Here is a 21,379-nt window from a genome sequence, read left to right on the forward strand (position 1 = left end):
ATCCTGGAATTGATCCTTGAATCTCCTTTACACAACAACTTTACTAATGGAACTAATGAAAACCTCAAAAAAGATATTTGCTGTATATATGATGCAGCACTTTTCTTAGAAAGTATGTATTTGTGGAATGAATGGGTAAATATTTAGATGGATGGAAAAACAACTAAGTTAGGGATAAAGTCATTCCGACTAGGAAAAAAAAATGTTGGCATTTTTTTCTTTAAAAAATTTTTGCGAACCAAGACTTGAACTCAGTACCCGATGATTTGCTCATTGGCTAGCACTCTACCAACTGAGCCATGCTTCCAACCCGTAAAAGAATAGGGTTTTTAAAAATATTAAAAAGGTAGAATAGTTTGTTCAAGCTCAGACCACGGAAAATAGGTTCAGCCAGGTTAAAAGTGAAGTAGTTCCAAGGCACTTAACCTCTAATGTAGGTAAATACTCAGAAAAGAAATGCTAATAGTACTAAAAGCAAATTCCTTCCCTTCAGAAGAGACCTATAGCCAGGCATTGATGGCTCACATCTAGCTACTCAGGAGGCTGAGATCTGGGGACTGAGGTTCAAAGCCAACCAGGGGTTTGTCCATGAGATTATCATCTTCTATTAACCACCAGAAGCCGAGAATGGAGCTAGAATTTAAGTAGTAGAACATTAGCCTTGATCAGACACAGAACCCTAGCCCGAGAACCAGCACCTGTGCACGAGCGTGTGAACTAATCGCTTTGGCCTTTTGGCCAACCATAATCTCAGTCAAGCCCACAGTGGGAAGAACTACCTGTAGGCACGTTAATCCACATGGGAGACCAGCGAAAGTCCTGTTAACCCCACACCTTTCGCTTCTCTCGTTCTCTCTGTGGACAGGATATTGAACGATCCTGTTCCTTTTGCTTGCCTTTCATTTTACTATCACATGAAGTTTTTAGGGTTCATCTCGTATAAAAGTAGGAACCAAGAACCAGGTACTGGTGTCCTGTAATCCTAGCTACTCAGGAGGGTGGAATCTGAGGGTCAAGGTTTGACGTGGAGTGCAGATCAGGCGATAGAGTGCAAGCTTTAAGCTAAGCAAAAGAAGCAAGGCGAGAGTGTGGGAGCCTTGGCTTCAAGCCACAGTATGGGGCAGGATAGATTTTTAAAGTATTTTTTGTTACTAACTCTTTACTTCAGGCCCAATTCGTGTCCTCTGACTCTTCCCCTTATTTGGCACTTTGTCTGTCTGTGACTTCTGGTATCTCCCAACTTGGGAAATGGTCACCAAATGCTGTTGCTTTACATCCCTGAGACCATGCCAGTGGTCCTACCCAAAACAATTCTTCTAATCTGGATCAAGGCAGGCCCTTAGTAATCCAGAAAGAGAGCTGGGCAAGTCTTAGTTTATTCTCTGACTGAACATTTTAATTGGTTGCGGAGTCTCATTAAGATGATATTGAGGACCAGGAGTTGTGGTATATGCTTTTAATCCAAGCTACTCAGGAGGCAGAGGTAGGAGGATCACGTTTGAGGCAACCCAGAAAGAAGTCTAAGAACCTAGCTGGAAAGAAGAAGAAAAAAAAGACTCATAGTATGACTGAAGAACACTTACCTAGCAGGTATTCTACGCTAAGTTCTAGCCTTAACATCAAACAACGAACAAATTAGACAGACAGCTATCGATAACCAAAATAATGAAATACCTAGAAAACGTACCACACGCACAGACCAACACAGCCAATAGACCAACAAATAATATGTTATACAGGCATCTTTAACTCCCATTTACTTCTTTTTCTATCTCTCTCTAACCCATGAATCTTTGCAAAACATTTTTTTTGTCAGTCCTGGAGCTTGAACTCAGGGTCTGAGCACTGTCCCTGGCTTCTTTTTGCTCAAGGCTAGCACTCCACCACTTGAGCCACAGCGCCACTTCCATCTTATTCTGTTTATGTGGTGCTGAGGAATCAAACCCAGGGCTTCATACATGTGAGGCAAGCACTCTACCACTAAGCTATATTCCCAGCCCCTGCAAAGCATTTTTTTAAAAAAAGAATATGTGAGCTGGGAATGTGGCTTAGCGGTAGAGAGCTTGCCTAGCACGCACGAAGCCCTGGATTCGATTCCTTAACACCACATAAACAGAAAAAGCCAGAAGTGGCGCTGTGGCTCAAAAGGTAGAGTGCTAGCTAGCCTTGAGCAAAAAGAAGCCAGGGACAGTGCTCAGGCCCTGAGTCTAAACCCCAGAACTGGCAAAAAAAAAAAAAAAAAAAAAAAAAAAACACAAAACAAACAAACAAAAAAAACGTTATATAAGGGAAAGCTAAAGAAATTTTAACCAGACAAGAAATGGGGAAAAAAAATCTTGTCAAGGTCAAAGAAGTAGAAGCCTGGTTGTGTTCTGTATGTGAACAGCTTCTTCACAGAAGATGGAATAGCAGCCTTAATCTCATTTTACAACTGGGAAATACAAAATGGATGGGAGCCTTAAAGGGATAATGAGGGCCTGATATGAGGAAGCAATTAACCATCAAAAGACATCTTTATTAGTCATGCATATTGCAATTCAACTCAAACCACTTTCCATACTGAAAAACATGCACTGCACTGTCTTTTTTCTTAAATTTATTTTGGTGCCAGTCCTGGGGCTAGAACTCAAGAGTATGAGCGCTGTCCCTGAGCTTTTTTGCTCAAGGCTAGTGTTCTACCACTTGAGCCCACAGTTCCATTTGCAGTTTTCTTGTGGTTTATTGGAGCTAAGAACCTCACAGGTTTTACAGGATTGGCTGGTTTTGAACTGTGGTCCTCAGATCTCAGCCTTTTGAGTAGCTAAGATTACAGATGTGAGCTACTGCTGTCCGACTGTGTTGTCTTAAAACAAATTGTGAGAACATTGGCTGTAGGCTTGAGGGTGAAATGGGACACAGAACAGAGGAAAGGAAACCATAAATATTCTTTAGTCCTAATTATCTCCAAGGGCCAGACTGTTTTAGGGCCAGTCTCTTTGAAGAAAGTGGTTTTAAAATTTTTTTTAAAGAACAGCTAAGAGTCAGTGCCTCACACCTGTTATCCTAGCTACTTAAGAGGCTGAGATCTGAGGACCAAGGTTTGAAGCTAGCTGCAGGCAGAAAAGTCCATGAGACCTAGTACCCAAACCAAGAATAGAAAGGAGATAATGTTCAAGAAACAATGAAAGCATGTTCTGCACCATACTGGTGGGAGAATAGAGCTATTAAGAGGTTCTCTGACTAGACTAGAGCAAGAAACATGGGAGAAGCTGCGGCACAGGTGGCTCACACCTGTAATCCTAGCTACTCAGGAGGCTGAGACCTCACCATCATTATTCAAAGCCAGACTAAGCAGGAAAGCCCTTGAGAGTCTTATCGCCAATTAATCACCAAAAATTCTGGGACTATAGCCAAGGCTAAGCTCTCCCCAAAACTCTCAGTGATAGCTTCCAAGCTAAGTTCAAGCCCCAGGATTGACATCCCTCCCCCCGCCACACACACACACACACACACACACACACACACACACACACACACACACACACACACTAGAACACCACCACCAATAACACAGGAGTAACAACAGAAGTATATGACAAGCCAGGCACTGGTGGCTCAAACCTGCAATCCTAGCTACTCAGGAGGCTGAGGTCTGAAGATCATGGTTCAAAGCCAGCCCAGGCAGGAAAATCCATGAGACTCTTATCTCCAGTTAACCATTAGAAAACCAGAAGTAGAGCTGTAGCTCAACTGGTAGAGTGCTAGCCTTGAGCAAAAGAGCGCAGGGGCAGCGCCCAGACCATGAGTTTAAGCCCTACAGCCACCATCAACAAAATAATAATGACAAGTGTCTGACAGAAAGGATAGGAAATATGAGGTACTGTTGCTTTTAATTTCTCTCCTATTCCTACATAATTGGATCTTTATTTAAGATCCTTGACCAAAATTACAACTGGATCTACCTTGTTTGAAAATAGTATCTTAAGCCAGGATTTTCCTGGTTATTTGGTCATTGTGATACCTTGGTAGAAAATTTTCTGAGACATACGTGGCTGCCAGTCATTTATTTACTGATTGGATATTTTTATTATCTTTAGCTGAACAAAGATGTTTCCATTCAACAAAGCAGTTGTCCCAGTCATTTCAATGATCATTTCTCAAATGTGGTCAATATTTTGCCATTCCCACTGTGACTAACTTGAGCTAGTAAATCAGCTACTCTCTTCTCTCTGCTCCTTAATCTCTCTGTAGTCCCTTCTCAGCACTGTGTGCAGCAACTCAGTTAGACGCTTGGATGAGTGTCTTTTGTCCTCAGGGAGTAGTCAAGACTCCCTTATATGGCTTTCATAACCACTCAGGATATGGCCCCTGCTTCTTCATTATCTGTGGCCGCCCTTCCCTTCTGTCCCCCAGCTTTTCTGTTCTTGGAACTTACCATTGGCCTCTCTTACTCCTGGAAAAGTCGCTACCCAGTCGTTGCCTGGGTAACTGTTATTTATACTTCAGTTCTTGTAGATAGGCTTCTTACCAAGTTAAGGAAAACTCCTATGTGCTTCCAAAGTACCTTGCGCTTCCTTTCTTTGTCAATCATTTCACTGTACTATATTTTACTTCCCTCAATGCCAACAAGGCCCTGAGTCCTGTGGAGACATGGAACATAGCCATGCTCTCACGGTCATATCCCCAGATCGTACTCACCACAGGGTCTGGAATAAGTAAGCACTTAAATCAATTAGAAGTATACTCTGGAGAAAGGAGCTACTTTGTCTTATAATAAAAAACAAATAAAATAAGTTTGCATATTGATAATGGAGGCTTGCCTGTCAGGAACCTTTTATTAAAGTGTGTTAATATAACTTTGCTTATGAATATTATCTTTAGTGAATTCCTGGAAGGAAGATATTAGGATGTTTCCTTTGGATTGAGGGTTTGTTTATATTCAGGATACATTAATAAGGCTTACTCTCATGTTAGAAATTCTATTGGGTGCCCATTTTAACTAGAGTAAGGGGCTAGCATATTGGTGATTGACTTGTATTTCTGATAATTAGTGACATGAGTAACTTTTCGTGTATTTGTTTGCTCTTTGCATACCTTCTTCCAAGAAATCTCTGTTCAAATCTTTTTGTGTATTTAAAAAATAGTTATGGGGCTGGGAATGTGGTTTAGCAGTAGAGAGCTTGCCTAGCATGCATGAAGCCCTGGGTTCGATTCCTCAGCACCATATACACAGAAAAAGCCGGAAGTGGCGCTGTGGCGCAAGAGGTAGAGTGCTAGCCCTGAGCAAAAAGAAGCCAGGGACAGTGCTCAGGCCTGGTAGAAAAAAAAAGTTATTTGTGTTTTACTACTAAGTTGTTTGGGTTCCTTACATGTTCTGGCTGTTAACCCCCATATGTATTTGGCAAATTCCTACTCCATTCTGTAGATTGTCTCTTAACTAATCACTACTTTTCCTGTACAGAAGCTGTTTAGTTTAATGAAATTAATTTGTTTTTGCTTTTGTTGCTTGTGTTCCTAGGATTTACTTATTCCTGTCCCTCCCCACAAAATCCTTGCCAGTTCAACATCATAATTGTTTTTCCCGTGTTTTCTTCTAGAAGTATCATAGAGTCAAGTCTTAAGATGAAGCCCTTCATCCATTTTGAGTCAATGTGCAAGGGATCTAACACAGGGCCTTTGGAATGCTAAACACACTATTGCTGACTACATCTCCACCCCCTTGAATTTTCACTGGGGTAATAGGGACCTAGGTTAATTCTTCTGAATGTGGATATCTAACTTTCTCTGCACCCTTTATTAAAGAGACTATCCTTTCCTCTCTGTGTTCTTAGCACATTCGTTGAAAAATTAGTTGACTGTAGGTGTGCTGTCAAGGACATAGAGGACAGGGAATAAAGTGTTGGTAGGAACGTAAACTACTACAGCCTTTGTAGAAAAAATGAGGTTCTTCAAAATGTTTAAAATAGAAATAGTATGTGAACCAGTAATCTAATGACTAGATTATATATCCAAATGAAGTGAAATCAGTATGTCAAAAAGATACATGCCTCCTCTTTTTATTGCAGCACTTCGTACAGTACTCAAGATACACAATCAACCAAAGTGTCAAATGAATAGATACAGGAAATGTGCTTCATGTATATGTATATATGTATGCATATATGAGTATGCACATATGCATATGCAGTGGAATCCTACGTAGCCGTGAAAAGGTCGTAACCACTGGGCACTGGTGGCTCTTGTCTGTAGTCCTGGCTTCCTAGCCAGCTGAGATCTGTGGATTGCGATTCAAAACCAGCCTGGGCCAGAAAGTCCATGAGACTTTTATCTCCAGTTAATCACCAAAAATCCAGAAGTGGGGCTGTGGCTCAAGTGGTAAAGTGCCAGCATTGAGCAAAAAATCTCAGGAAGAGTCCCCGGGCCCTGAGTTCAAGCACAAGCACTGGCATACACACAATAGGAATAGCCTACTATTTACAACAGTGCAGGTGAACCTAGAGAACATTTTGTGCTAAGTGAGTGGAGCCAGATATAGAAAGAAAAATATGTGGACTCTAAAAGAGGAGTAGTAGTAGTAGATTTTATAGGAGCAGAGACTAGAACAGTGGTTACCAGAGGGAATGTAAGGTGGAAAGAGGAAGTCAAATAGGAGGAATTCTGCTTCTCCACTGCATGGTAGGTAAGGAGTGTTTCAAAATAACTAGAAGGAGAAAATTTGAATGTTTTAAACAAAGTAGTGAATGTTTAAGTTAACGGATTTGCTAATAAGACTGAGTTGGTAATTATATAATGTACACATGCATCAAAACAGAAATCTGTGTAACCATGTGCTAAGTAAAAGCAAAATTTAAAAAAAAAAAAAAAGAGAAAATGCTCATGTTTAAGTATACCTGAGCAGCTAATGCTATTTGATCAGGACTTTGTTTTTTTTCTAAAGTCATATTTTGATTGATCCCATTTTTTCTCTAATAAGTCTACCTCTGTACAAAGTGTGCCTGAATAACTTCTTTCTAATTTGTAGTATTTTATCTTAATACGGACACATTACTTTTACTTCCAAATAAAATCACATGAAATGATTTTTAAGAAAAATTATATGTTGATTCTTCAGTTATAACAGATCAAAGATTTTTTTTCAGTAAAAAAAAAAAAAAAGAAAGAAAGTGAATAGAATCTACAGGATAAACATGTGACATACTCCCCGATTCCAGCACTTGGGGCCTAAAGCAAAAGGATTGTGAATTCAAAGCCAGCTTGGGATACATAGCAAGATCTTGTCTCAGGAAAAAAAAAGTTTAACCAACAATATATAATATTACGTATATTTTAAGATGCAAAAATCTTGTCATAAGTATTCTCACACATACATATATTTGGATAAAATAAATCAGAAACTAGTTTTAAAAAGTAATAAGCCTGTGTTGGTGGCTTACTATGTAAACTTAGCTACTCAGGAGGCTCAAGATCTTAAAGTCCTGTTCAAAGCTAGTCTGGGCAGGAAAGATGGAAGTAGAGCTCAATTGGTAGATCACTAACCTTGAGCAAAAAAGCTCAGGGACAATGAGTGCCCAGGCCCTGAGTTCAGACCCTAGCACTAGCAAGGAAGGAAGGAAAGTAAGAAGGAGGGAGGGAGGGAGGAAGGGAGGAAGGAAAGAAGGAAGAAAGAAAGGAAGTGAGGAAGGAAGGAGTGAAGGAGGGAGGGAGCTGGGGAAAGTGCCAATATAGCAAAATATTAAGCTTGCTAGAATATGACATTATGATTAATTTTCATTTCATTAATTCAGATTTTTCTCATGTTTCTTCTACATGTGGAATAGTTGTCATTTTGTAATTAATAAAAATGAATAGACTTGAGGTCTCTGAGTTTTCAATTTATGAAATGAATTGACACATCTTGAATTAAGACTACATTCCCTATCCCCTTGACTCTAATATGAACACTTATTCTTTTCTTTTTCCTTGGCTTGTTTTGATGCATGTGTACATTATATAATTACCAACTCAGTCTTATTAGCAAATCCGTTAACTTAAACATTCACTGCTTTGTTTAAAACATTCAAATTTTCTCCTTCTAGTTATTTTGAAACACTCCTTACCTACCATGCAGTGGAGAAGCAGAATTCTTCCTATTTGACTTCCTCTTTTCTTTCTGGCTATAATTCCATGGTTCCTTGTGTGGCTTCCAACTTTGGTCATCAGTACTTGTATGCTTTAGGATATTCAGAAAATTAATTAGGACCTCTCAACTGTGCATTCTAATACAAATGGAGTATTATGGCAATCTGTTTCCAAGAGCTTGCAGATGGTACTAGCTTGTCTAACTAATCACATTTGTTAATGGTAGGGAAAGTGCTTAGTTGATGTTCCATAGATGCAGTCTTCCCTTATGCTCCTGAGGCCTAAGGAAAGGACAAAGAAACACAAGAAACGTTCTCCCCTCCTATTTCTTTTGTCTGTATTATTTCTTACCCAAACAAAATGCTTAGTTCTTTTATAAATTCCTTTCTCGGTTAGTTACTTTCCATTATTGTAAAAAACAAAATACCTGATACAACCAGCTTACAAAGAGAGGAAAGGTTTATTTTGGCTCACAATTTCAGGAGTTTTCGTCTATGGTCGGTTGATCCGGTTGCTTGTGAGCCTGAGGCAAGACAGTCCATCACGGAGGGAGCATGCGACTCAGGAAGCTTCTCATCTCATGGCAGCCAGGAAGAAAAACGCGAAGAGGAGGATCCTTTTAAGAGCACACTAATGACCTCGGGACCTGCTAGGCCTCCCTCCTAAAGGCTTTGCCATCGCCTTATTGTGCAACCCTGGGAACCAAGCCTTGAATGCATGGCAGATATTTATCTAAGCCATGGCGCTTTCCTTTATAAATAAGATAAAATAAAATGCTTAAAATGTGGCACTTCCAATAGAGCAAAGTTAATGTCAGTTTTTCACAGGTTGCTTCAGAGTTGCTGTACTGTTAGAGAAATATTACCTTGGCAGAAATAACTAGTATAGCCCACATTTGTTCTTCTCAGAGCACTCTTTAAAAAGTACATTAAGGGGGCTGGGAATGTGGCCTAGTGGCAAGAGTGCTTGCCTCGCATACATGAAGCCCTGGGTTTGATTCCTCAGTACCACATATACAGAAAAAGCCAGAAGTGGCACTGTGGCTCAAGAGGTAGAGTGCTAGCCTAGAGCAAAAAGAAGCTCGGGCCCTGAGTTCAAGCTCTAAGACTGACAAAAAAAATGCACATTAGGAACTGGTTGGCAGTGGCTCACACCTGTAATCCTAGCCACAGAGAAGAGGCTGAGAGCTGGAGGATCATGGTTTCTCCTCTCCTCTCCTCTCCTCTCCTCTCCTCTCCTCTCCTCTCCTCTCCTCTCCTCTCCTCTCCTCTCCTCTCCTCTCCTCTCCTCTCCTCTCCTCTCCTCTCTTCTCCTCTCCTCCTCCTTCCCTTCCCTTCCCTTCCCTTCCCTTCCCTTCCCTTCTTCTCCTCCCCTCCCCTCCCCTTCCCTTCCTTTCCTTCCCTCCCCCCCTTCCTTTCCTTTTCTCTCCTCACCTCACCTTGCCTTGCTTCTCCTCTCCTCTCCTTGTTTGTTTTTAAGACTGGGTTTTGCTATTTCATCAGCTTGGGATCCTCCTGCCTCAGCTTCCTGAGCGCCAGGATTATAGGCATGTGCCCCCTGGCTTTGCTTCTTGTCTTTCTGAGTACATTTCTATTCTATTCGTTCCAGCATACAGGGTTTCGTGTAATCCTAGCCTAGCTCACTGCCTCCACCGCTCCACTCACCATGTCTGCCAGTGGCTCTGCGTTCTATAGCTTTCACCCAAGTCCCTCTCCTGAGCTCTAATGACCAACTACCAACTAGCTAACTCAACTTGTTGTGCCAGAAACATGTCGTGTGCTGTGTAACTATCTTCTTTCCATATCTTCTTTTTGTCTTTAATTTTTTTGCCTAGATGAACAGCCTCTACCTGAGTCACTCAGCTGTCATCTTGGACCCATCCCTACCCATCATTTTCTTATGCAAAGTCATGCATTCTACTGTAAGCATATTTCAAATTATGTCTCTCCATCACCGCTAACCATCCACACAAGTATCATTTCCTGTTCTTTTTTTTTTTGGCCAGTCCTGGAGCTTGGACTCAGGGCCTGAGCACTGTCCCTGGCTTCTTTTTGCTCAAGGCCAGCACTCTGCCACTTGAGCCACAAAACTGCTTCCAGCCTTTTCTATATAGGTGGTGCTGAGGAATCAAACCCAGGGTAGGTCATAGTCCCAGCCCTGGTATCATTCCTTATTTCTTTTCTTTTTATCTGCCAAGGACAGTGCTCTTCCACTTTATCCATGTCTCCACTTTTGGTTTTTAGGTGGTTAATTGGAGATAAGAGTCTCTCATATTTGCCTGCTTGGAATGGCTTCAAATCAAGATCCTCAGCTCTCAGCATCCTGACTAGCAGGATTTCAGGTGTGAGTCAGTGGAACCTGTCTCATACCGGCATCATTTCTTCCTTCACTTCAGTATCTGTCCTCAAAGACCCAGATGATACATTGTAGCTCAAATGATTGTTTAAAATCAAAACCATCCTGATACCAAATGTATATACTAAATTTCACAACCTGGCTTTATCAGACTTTTGTAATCTAATCTCTGTCCTTGTATTTGTGGGGTGTGTGTGTGTGTGTGTGTGTGTGTGTGTGTGTGTGTGTGTGTGTGTGTTACTGGGGATTTAACTCAGAGCCTTGAGCTTGCTATGCAGATGCGCCTTCTCTTGAGCTAACCCCCAGCCCCCTTTTCCATCGCTGTTTTCAAGCTATCCTCTTGCTTCGTGCTGCAGGCTCCTGCTTCCTCACATCACTTGGGGAGGACAGGCATGCACTACCCCACCTAGCCATTGGCTGAGGTGGACTCTCAAGGCTGGCCTTGAACTACAATCCCCTGAGCTGCACCTCCCAGTAGCTTGGATTACAGGCTTCAGTCACCACAGCCAGCCTGTTGGTTCTTGCCGCTTCCCCTTCTCCCCCTCCCCTTCCCCCAAACCTTGCAGCAGCCACAATGAGCTGCTTTCTTTGTGCTCTGTTATTTCCTGACCTTTGGTATATACCACACTACACTCACTACTTGGAACACTGCCTTCTCTGCCTCACCTGATACTGGTTATCAGCTACACTCCGTTTCAGATCACAGTGTAAATGCCATGTCCTCCTGGGAAGCCTTCCAGCCCGGGCTCCTCCCTGCACTGAGGAAGGTGCCCCTGCTACGCCCAGAACACCTCAGACTTACCCTGTGAGAGCACAGGGACGCTGGATTTCCATTTTTTATGTATTTGTTTTTCTGTCTCCCTTACAAGATCTCTGGCTCCCTAAAGACAAATCCAGCCTCTCATTTCCTTTTATGTCTCTTGTGAAGTGATACTGTAAAGGTCCTGTAAAAGACCCAGTCCTGTCCTGGAACCAGTCCGTGCTCAGTTCCCATTGGTTGAGCTAATGAATGAAGTTATAGAAATGGCAGGCTCCTTGGCTGCTAGAACATTTGCAAACAAAGCTTAAGTTACTCTGACTGGATTAACAAGTAAGTCATCAGACCCCAGCCAGACTGGAGGAAACCAGGACTGTGGTTCTGCTGGAGCACCTAGCCTCTCCACCGTGCTGACTTTACCACAGCCATGGTCCCTTACTAGACTGAGGCTTGAAGTGTAAAAATAAACAAACAAGGAAAAAATCCTTAATCCCCAATTCTGATAGAAGCAACTTTAGCCTCAAAAATGGGTTTCAGACTACATGAAGTGAATTTTGCCTTCTCCTTTCACTTTGTGCTGCAACAGGGGCTTGAACACAGGGCCTGAACACAGTCTCTTAGCTTTTCTGCTCAGGCTGACACTCAAACATTTGAGCCAGAGCTCCACTTCTGGCTTTTTGGTGGTTACTTGGAAACAGGAGTCTCATAGACTTTCCTGTCTGGACTGGTTTTGAACCAGGATCCTCAGATCTCAGCCTCCTGAATAGCTAGGCTTAAAGGCATACAACACCAGTATATACCTTGTCTTGTTTTCTTAGAATAGTCATCTAAGGATTATATGGTTACAACCCCGTAGAACCCAGGGGCCATGTGTTTGGATGAATGGGTTGAATGGTTGGAATATTTTAAATGAAAATATGCCAGAAACTGAGGTAAACAAGAGACAATGCCTCTGCTGTGTCGGAGGAGGAGTTGGACAACAACAAACAAATAAATCAACGAGATAAAATCAGAAAGTGATCAATGGAGGCAGGTAGGGAGGCTGTCACTACAAGTCTTCTCTGCTGGCGAAGAAAAACTCGTCCTGGGGGGAAGGAAGAGTAGTGCATAAAACTGCAAGTTGAAGGAACAAGAAAAAGAGCCATCTGAAGAAGGGGGGCCCTGCGGGGGGAGGAGAGCTCCTGTGCTGAGGAGTTGGGGTGCACGCTGGCCATGGAGCACTGAAGCGGTGATGGACCGCAGGTAGTTCTTTAGATGTATAGACTGAGGGATTAGGGGCTACACGTAAAAGAATTTTTAGCCTCTCCTACTTGAACTAGAGCTGTATATTGTGCTCTTCCCTCTTCCAGTACTTAGGATGAATTGTTGCGGTGTTAAAACGCACTTGTGAAAATGCATTTGTGATACACTATATTTCCTGAAGGGAAGGAGAGCTTAGAAATAGCGTCATCAGTGGCTCTAGCTGAAGAATGAAGACTCTTTGCACATTTGCACATTTACTGTTCTTATCCGATGGGAGAGCAGAAAGTAATTTGGTTTAAGAACTAAAATTAAAGCAATTACTAATTTTAACCGGTTCTCCTCCCAGGTGGTTATTGCAATAATTAAAATCAGAACGTGCCACAGCCACATCCAACTCTACCCAGGGATCTTAAGCCTTTCACTGTAGACCTTCAAGGCAAATTGCTGGCATTTTTCAAATTTTCTCCATTTAATTACAACTTACATGCCCTTCTATGAGATTCAAAGGTGCACTGAGCCAGGAGCTGGTGGCTCATGCCTGTAATCATAGCTATTCAACAGACTGAGAGCTGAGATCATGTTTTAGGCCAGCTGGGGCAGGAGAAAGTCTATGGGGCTCTTGTCTCCAATTAACCACCCCAAATCCAGAAGTGGAGCTGTGGCTCAAGTGGTAGAGGGCCAGCCTTAAGTAAAAAAGGTAAGGAATGGGCCCCGAGTTCAAGTTCCTGTACTAGTACCACCTCCATCAATCAATCAAACCATGTGAGTTGACCTGAGATCCGTTAAAAAGGCCTGTGGCTCGCTTTCCTCGCTGGGATAGCCTATCTGCATGATGTGTGTTAAGGATTATAAAGCTTGGTTTGCTGTTTGTAATTCAGAAATTTTATGAGATTCTCTGTGAAGGCAAGAACTTAATGTGCCGTAGTACTGAAATATTTTTTCCCCTAAAGACCTCAGAGAATTTCACTAGTGTTTTCTCATTTGTCCTCAACATTTCCTCAAGGTGAGTAGATGGAAAGTATTATGCACAGGCAGGGGGTGGAGGGACATGGCCAAGAGAAATATGAACATACCCAAGGCCATGCACTGCGTCAGTGGCGGGGGGCGGCGATGAACCTCGGGTTTTTAATTCCCAGGATCTGGCATTTGCTGACAGGAGGCAGGTACCAAACCAGTTCTTGTTTGGTCTTCGTGTATACGATTACAGTGAACTAATAAAACATCTGTTCTAAGGTACATCTCTGTGTTTGGTGTTTATGTTGGCAGTGGCTCTTTATTTTTAGTTTCTTGGGTTTTTATTCAAACTGCTATTTATAAATGATGACATTTGAGGGATTTAAATATACAGTAATATTAAAATATTTATCTCATCTATTGCCTGTGAATTGTCTGTCTGGGATTCTGGCTACAGCAACTTTATTTTTTGCTAAAGATTAAGCTTTATTGTCCATTGTTTAAGGTATTAGAAATATAAACACACACACACACACACACACACACACACACACACACACACCTTTTATTGTATCATTTTCTCATCCAATACTTTTTCTCCATCGTAGGGCATTTGGAACCTGTGCGTTCTTGTAAAAAGTAAAAATTGGTTCTTAGAATTTTTATGTTTACATGTCTTTCATGCTAGTATGTATTCTTGCTGGGAGTTTTTAAAATTGCTTTTTGTTTGTTGGTAAGGTGAGAGAGACAAAACCCTTTAAATAGGAACGAAGTGCCAGAAAGTTAATGGGCCTCCTAGAAGACAAGCACCGGAGCTGGCATCAAGAAGGTAGTCATGTTTACACCAAGTCCATGTGCTACTCTATGTCCAAACTCAGGAAGCCGCAGCACCCCTTCCATGGGACTGGCTTTTGAAGAGCAACAGTACATTTGTCCTAAGTCGGCCCTCCTCTTTCATGGCTTGCTCAGGAGTGAGAACTGTGGTCAAATTAGGAAGCAGCAGGATCTATCGTTAGACTTTCACAGAAGATCAGACAGGAATCTTGTCTAGGCAGGTGCCATATTCAGAGGAATATAAGAGAGAAAATGCCAAAAGATATGTGGAACTCAGTGTTAATCAAAGTACAGTACGAAACCAAGCCTCTCTCCAGGTGCCCACTGAAACTCCAGTGAAGTAACCAGGAAGCTCTGGTCCTAAAACCCAGGTGGACCCTTAACTCTTACCACAGGGCTGGATTATGTAGGAGAGAGAGAAATCAGCACTCTTCTAACTTAAGACTACAGTGAGAGCATGTCATACTGTTCTCAAAGCCTGAGTTCAATTATTATTGCTATTGTTACATTATTATTATTATTATTATTTACACTATTGGGGATTGAACCCAGGGCCTTATCATGTTAAGATAGCACTCTACTTCTTAAGTCATGTTCCTAGCCTTATTTGTTTGTTTATTTTTGTGGTACTAGGGTTTGAACTCAGGGTCTCCTGCTTACTAGGCAGGCATTCTACAGCTGACCCATGTCTCCAGCCCCTGCATTTTGTTGCTGAAATAAGGTCTCCCTAGTATTTCCCCGGCTAGCTTCAAACTTGCAGTCCTCCTGTCTCCACTAAAGGCAAATGCTACTGGGCTCAGTTCTGAGAAACTTGATTCAACAGTTCCTATGATACCACGTCTAAGGAAAGATAAATCCAAAGAGGACAGATCAATTAAAAGAACATGACCAACAACATGGGTGAATTTCGTAGATGTGACAATGAGCGAAATAAAAGACACAAAAAGAATATTCTGTATGATTCCATTTATTTATGTTGTACTACAGCAAAACTAATGAACAGTGATGAAAGTCAGGTTAGTAGCTATCTTGGGGCTAGGTGCAGTGATTCATACCTGTATTCTCAGCCACTCAGGATATAGAGATTGGGAGAACTGTGGTTCAAGGCCAGCTTGAACAAAAAAATGTAGCAACATTCTGCACATGTAGAGTGTGGTACGGGATTTGTAGGTTGTGACTATAATCCCAGCTTCTAGGAGAAAAAGGTAGTAGCATCACCATCTGAAGCCAGGCCCAGGCAAAAAAAGTGAAACTCTGAGAAATGACTAATGCAAAATATGGCTGGGGGTATGACTCAAGTGGTAGACAACTTGCCTAGCAAGCTCAAGGTCCTGAGTTCAAGCCTCTGGATAGCCAAAAGAAACATAATAGAACTTTTTGGAGCCAGGCTGTTTGGTGTGTTATAGACGCTGGGAATGGATTTGGAAGAGAGAGGATTTTGAGGGGTGGGAAGCATTTTTCACTGATTAATGTGAGAGTACCTAGATTTATCCAATATATAAAAGTGCCAAATCTAAGATTTATAGTATAAGTAGAGAGGCTGGTGCTGATGGCTCCTGCCTGTAATCCTAGCTATTCAGGAGGCTGAGATCTGAGGACCATGGTTCAAAGCCAGTCTGGGCAGAAAAGTCTGTGAAACTCTTATTTCCAATTAACCAACAAAAAGCCAGAAGTGGCGCTGTGGCTCAAAATGGTGGAGCACTAGCCTTGAGCAAAGAGCTCAGGGACAGCACCCAGACCCTGAGTTCAAGCCCCGTGACTGACCAAAAAAAGTGCAGAAAATACATTTTCTTTTCTTTTTCTTTTTCTTGTCTTTAGTCTGAAACGAGGTTGAACTCTGTACCTGATGCTTTTGCTTACTGGCTGGTGCTCTACCACCTGAACCATGCTTTCAAACCCAAATCTCTCTCTCTCTCTCTCTCTCTCTCTCTCTCTCTCTCTCTCTCTCTCTCTCTCTCTCTCTCTCTCTCTCTCTCTCTCTCTCTCTCTCTCTCTCTCTCTCTCTCTGAGACAGGGTCTCACTAAGTTGTCCAGTCTGTTCTGGGACTCACGTAGCCCAGGCTGGTGTTGAGGCTCGTGATCCTCCTACCCCAGATTCCTAAATGCTGGGACTATAGACATGCGCCTCCACTCCTGACAAACGTACATCTTTATGAGCCCACTCCACTTCACTTCCTCCCATCTACACACACACACACACACACACACACACACACACACACACACACACACACACACCATAGGCCAAATGCCTTGGCCAATTTCCATCTGCTTTCCTCTTCCACAGTCAAGTGTGAGGAGAGTGACCTCCCATTTCCCCTAGTGGCGGGGTTGTTACAGGCGTAGCAGCACATCACGTATATACACATGGACCTCGGCCTAAGGATGGAATTTGCTTTTCCCAAAGGAAGGACTGGGAGAAAAATCTAGAACTCTAAAGCCACAGGGATAGACAACAGTACTTACAGGGACTAAACACAAAAAGCAAGGCCTAGAGTACCTTTCTGCCTGGAAGGCTCAGGAAAAGAAGAGGCCACAACCCGCAAGGACTTTGCTCATGACATGACCCTGTGATTGCCCGGCCTGAGCACAGAGGGCTTAGCACAGACTGCAGTGGTGGACGCTGGGTTCACCGGGGTTTCTGGAAGGAGCCAGAGCAATGATGAGAAATACCATCCGAGGCTGTAAAAAGCCAGGAAAGCAGCCCTACAGGAGGTGTCAACCTGCAATCGTGGACTCACTCATACTGTGTTTTAATCAAGTTTCCCTAAGGAGATAACAGGCACTCAGAACGAAAGCAATATTGCAGTAGAGACCACGTTGGTTACCTGCATGGCTTTCAGCTTTGTGACATGTCACGGGTGCAGCGCTCATAGCAGAATGGTAGGGTGGGATCTCCAATTGCAACCCATGGGTCCAGGAATACAAGCAGAGCTTGTTGGAGATGAGACACAGGCACTATTGTAATCGGAAGGACAGAGAGGCTCTTGCTGCAGTCATGTAAGGATAACATTAACCGTTTTTGCATGCAAAGACTGACAATGCTGTCAGAAACAACAGCTGCATCTCAACATTCGCTGTAGTCACCAGGGGCCAGCATCAAGCTGAGCAGTCACAAGTCCAGTAATTACGTTTAGAGATGATGTCAAGCTGGCTGGCCCTCTTCACCAATGCCAATTATTTAAAGCAATTTTTGTACTCTTTACCTGACTTATGTAACTGTAGCTCCTCTGTACATCAACTTTATAATAACAACCAACAATAAAAAAATTTTAATCAGTTTTTTTTTGTTTCAGTCATTTTGAGAGCATGTGTTTACGAAAGCATAAATGCTGTCCATCCACCTTCCTGAAACACACCTAGGCTGTTCCTCTTTTGACGAAACCTGTTCATGGCTCTTCCTTTCCAGGTATCAGATATGCTTATTAAAAACAGTTTTTGAAGTCTGGTCCCAGTGGCTCACACCTGTAATCCTAACTCGAAGCCAGCCCAGGTAGAAACGTCAGTGAGACTCTTATCTCCACTTAATCACAGAAAAGAGCTAGAAGTGGAGCTGTGGCTCAAGTGGTAGAGCGCTAGCCTTGAACCAAAGAAACTCATGGACAGTGCCCAAGACCAAGCCTTAGGACCAGCACACATATGTGTGTGTGTGTGTGTGTGTGTGAGTGTGTCAGCTTTCAAGAGCCTGTATTATCAGGCCCCATTGTATGTGGTTAAATTCCTTCTGACTTGAGTCTTTCTGCTTTGGCAAGACTAGAAAGGCTTTGCTGATTCTGCTTCACTTACCTCTCTCTCCGCTCCTCCACCCTGAGCAGGCTTCGGAGCCCACTTCTAGATTCTCCTGTATGACCAAACTTCCTTTCATGAGTTTACCCTCTATCCTTCCGTGCTCAGCCTCCCAGACGAGTTAGCCTCCCATTTTACAGGAACATTTACTTTGTTCCTTATTCTGGCTGGAGGTAATTTAATCTTTCCCGTTACCTTTGAAGTCCAGACACCCTTACGTCCTGATGGCCTCCGCATTCCTCCCCCAGAAGATCTTCTAGTGTGGATCTTGCGTAAGAATTTCTCTAGAATAGATATTCAGGAGTAGATTGGAAACTGGAATGTATCTAGTGTTTCAACTTTACTGGGTAGTTGCAAATTGCTTTATGAAGGGCTTATACCAGCTTCCATTCCTACTAGCCATGGGAGTGTCACAAGGAGACTTGCCCCTTACAAGTACTCCGAGACAGCGATTCCAGGGCAGAACATACTGGAGAAAAGTCTTTGCATCGACAGCTGTGGAGGGGGAGGGACTGGAGCAGGCTTGGATAGAGACATAAGCAGGACTGTGACGGAATAAAAAACTCTCAGCTCACAGGGAGCACGGATGGTGAAATGGCCCTTCGGATGATCCTTCTTTGGGGCAAGGACACTAGACCCTTATCACCACACAAAACTGCCCTTGGTGTATAACCTTGGCAAGGCGATTCTCTTCAGTTGATTTATGACAATTTGTTTCTTGGCTCTCTGTTCTGTCCCATGGTTTGTTTGTCTATGCTTCTGCCAACACCACATGGTTATAATCCCATGCCCGAATTGCAACTATGGATCAATCTTGTGAATTGAATTCATGAGAATTATTTTTTAAATATTGAGTCTAAGAAGATGGTTTATCTCTCCAGATATCGAAGGCGTCTTTAATGATATTCAATAAACTTAATCAGCATCTCTTTTCAGGTCTTACATAATTTTGATAGATTTTCCTAGATGGTTTATGGTTTTGCTGCCATTATAAGTGGTATGGTCCAATAGTTGTTGCTGTTATCTAAAATTACAATTTATTTGTGGCTTTAATAATAAGACTGCAGTCTTATTATATTTTTTGCTAGTTATAATAATTTTTCAGTCCCCAGATTGGATGTATAACCTTGAGCAGGACGTGCTGTTTGCCAGTAATGTAGTACCCAATGTACATATTGAATGGATAGCAAACTGCTTTTATAATAATTCCTGATAATACAAAGATTTCTAAAACTAAATTAATATGCCAAGTATGGTAGGACATGCCTGTGATCTCAGCTGTCGGGAGGGAGGTAGGATTGACAAAGTTCAAGACCAGGCTTGCTACAGTACAGTGATACTCTGCCTCCCTTGAGTATCATGTATATACTAATATCCAGCCATGTTTATTTATTTGCTTTTCTTATGCAGAATTATAGTAAACATACTGCTCTGACACATGGGTTTTTTGATTCTTATCTAGAAGCTCTATAGCTCTGTTTCCTAATATTCTATGCATTTCACATCAATGAACTTAGCAATCAATGCTGGTTAGATTTCTTAGTTGGTCAGCCTGAGTGCCTCAACTCTTTAGGGAAGAAAAACCTCAACACAACTGGGTAATCAAAAGTACCAGCTGGGGCTGAGAATGTGGCCTAGTGGTAGAGGGCTCGCCTCATATACATGAAACCCTGGGTTCCATTCCTCAGCACCACATATGTATAGAGAAAGCCAGAAGTGGCGCTGTGGCTCAAGTGGTAGAGTGCTAGCCTTGAGCAAAAAGAAGCCAGGGACAGTGCTCAGGCCCTGAGTTCAAGGTCCGGGACTGGCAAAAAAGAAAGAAAGAAAGAAAGAAAATAGTAGCAGTGGGAAGGCCTGATTCTTCCTGAGAAGACTGCAGAGCTAGAGCTGAGTTGGCCCAGCGTGCCCCAAGCCGAGGTTTACTCCCCAGCGCCAACACAAACAAAAAACGATTGCTGAATTAGTTCCTTTTCCCTTTTACATTGAAATAAGTGATTTAAGGCACCTACGCATCTTTTTTGCAATGCCTCACACTTCAGCAGACCCTTTGTTATTAACTAAAGAGATTTTTGACTCTAAAACGCAGTACTGAAGGACGGTCGCACAATTACTAAGTGGCAGACGGACACAGGCCCAAGATGCCTCACTGCTCAGAAAAATTCTTGCCAGGCCTCCAAAGACAAAATAACCAACTGACTTCCTTCGCCACCGGGCGAGCTCCTGGGTCAGGTGACTCCAGTTGTTTCAGTGGCTCTGAGCCAGGCTCCTGGATCATGTCTGTCCGGTGAGATTAAGTGAGAACCGAAGTGGTTCCAACCAGACAGAAATGACCTTGCTAAGACTTCACCCGGGGAGTTAGCAGTGATTGGAAACTGAACCAAGGTGAGGAGTGGAATACAAGAGACTCCAGCCAGCCGTGGTCAATCCTGCTACAGTCTTCGGGGAGAATATCCACTATTCTTGGCACCATTTGAACTCCCCTATGTCAAAACGCGAGAACACATGGAGCCCTCTATAAAAACACATCATGTTATCTGCCAGAAAGATATTAAACAAACCAGATTCATCTGGTGTTTTCTGTAAATAATCCACTAGACTTTCCTAGCATCTTGTAAATTTTGGCTGTGTTTGTGCAAATAGGATTCTTGGGATGACTATATTTTCTGTGATTTCAGGAAAGAAAGAGCATGCTGTTTTATTTGTGTATGGCAATGTTTTGATATTATAATTCTGCATACATATTTTATACTTGGCATCATGAAGCGATAATATTGTCCTCATGAAATGATTATTTCTTCGAAAGCTTTTCCTAATCTCAAATCCCTCTCAATTCCAAATAGTAACAGATCTTCCCCAGAAAGCCCCATTACAGAGAGTTTAGAGAAATAGAAAATGCAGTTTAGACACTGACTGTGTAAATGAGGAGATAATATGTCAATAGATTTTAAAGATAACCATAGTTTTACATGAACTATGACTTGCTATGCTCTGGTCTTGTGCTAAATGTGTTACACATGTATCTCACTTAATTCTCACTATGGCCCTGTGACATAGCATGTCACATGTTCTAAATGACAGCATTAAACTTAACAGGATCTTGATTTTACCATGCAGATTCGCTCCAGCTGACAATCATTTCTTGAGTGTAGGACGTTCCAAAATGTAAGAATTCAAGGGAAAGAGCACTTGACCTAAACTGCAAATCTCAGTTGGATTTTAGTGAGTGAGGACAAAGAGGGAATGTGTCCCAAGCAAGTGACAGGATGTTCCAATAGGTGGAACACTGGAAAGCAAAGTGTGGACTTCAATGAGTGAACGTGGCCAACTGAAGAGGAAACTCAGTTCAATCAGTCA

This window comes from Perognathus longimembris, chromosome 19 (assembly GCF_023159225.1).
Source record: "Perognathus longimembris pacificus isolate PPM17 chromosome 19, ASM2315922v1, whole genome shotgun sequence".
NCBI classification, from domain to species: Eukaryota; Metazoa; Chordata; class Mammalia; order Rodentia; family Heteromyidae; genus Perognathus; species Perognathus longimembris.